The sequence below is a fragment of the Elephantulus edwardii genome, unplaced genomic scaffold (assembly GCF_000299155.1).
Source record: "Elephantulus edwardii isolate Elephantulus edwardi_28Jun2011 unplaced genomic scaffold, EleEdw1.0 scaffold00002, whole genome shotgun sequence".
NCBI lineage: Eukaryota > Metazoa > Chordata > Mammalia > Macroscelidea > Macroscelididae > Elephantulus > Elephantulus edwardii.
The window spans coordinates 28,095,724-28,096,852 of record NW_006399752.1 but is presented as its reverse complement, the minus strand read 5'-3'; the positions used below and the strand labels follow the sequence as shown (position 1 = coordinate 28,096,852).

At 46.3% G+C, this 1,129-nt stretch overlaps 1 pseudogene; it reads left to right on the top strand.

Annotated features, from left to right (window-relative positions):
* Positions 1 to 300: 300 nt before the first annotated feature.
* LOC102851997 lies at positions 301 to 876 on the top strand (annotated as a pseudogene).
* The last annotated feature ends 253 nt before the right edge of the window (positions 877 to 1,129 follow it).

Sequence of the window (1,129 nt, the reverse complement as noted above, 5' to 3'; positions counted from 1 at the left end):
AGAATTTTTCTTTTACTTTTCAAAGAGAGGAGCAGGGTGGGGAGGTTGCTGGGCAGGGAGAAAAGTGCAACAATGATTGAATGAATGAAAAGCCAAAATCTCTATAAATGTTCATTAAAATTAATAAAATAAAATTAAAAAAATAAACAACTTTTGGTAACGTTAAAAAAAAAGTAGAGGGAAGACGCAGATAGCGGGGGAGGAGGTGCGGCAGTGGAGCCGCCGGTGGCGTAACCTAGGGTCGGACGGAGCTGCTGCCCCAGGAGTCCCGGGGTGTCCGGGGGACCTGGCGCTGAATGGATGGCTCGGCTTTTGCAGCTGCAGTGCGCACTCTCGTTCCTGATCATCCTCCTGGTAGCCTCTCTCAAGTGCCAGGAGGAGGCCCAGAGCACCGACTGGAGGGCCATCCTTAAGACCATCTGGAATGGAGTTCACAAGATAGACACGTACCTGAATGCCACCTTGGACCTCCTGGGAGGCGAGGACGAACTCTGCCAGTATAAGTGCAGTGACAGATCTAAACCTCATCCACCTTATGGTTATAAACCCTCCCCACCGATTGCATGTGGCTCCCCGCTGTTTGGTGTCCGCCTAAACATTGGCATCCCTTCCCTGACAAAGTGCTGCAACCAACATGACAGGTGCTATGAGACCTGTGGCAAAAGCAAGAACGACTGTGATGAGGAGTTCCAGTACTGCCTCTCCAAGATCTGCCGTGACGTGCAGAAGACACTTGGGCTAGCTCAGCATGTGCAGGCTTGTGAAACAACAGTGGAGCTCTTGTTTGACATTGTTATACATTTAGGCTGTAAACCATACCTGGACAGCCAAAGAGCCGCATGTTGGTGTCGTTATGAAGAAAAAACAGATCTTTGAGGAAGATGCAAACCACTGGTAACCAAATGTGGATGGAAGAATACACCTTTTTGACAACGAACTAATGTTTTTACATCTTAAAACTGCCTTATTTTGTAGACAGATTATTTTCAGGTCTTACAAGACTGTATATTTTGATGTTATAACTTCAAACTTTAATAAAAGGCATGTAAGTGTGTTGTGGGCTGGGAAAAAAAGGTAGAATTGATGCCTTTGAGCTGTGGTGCTGGAGAAGAGTATTGAATATACCATG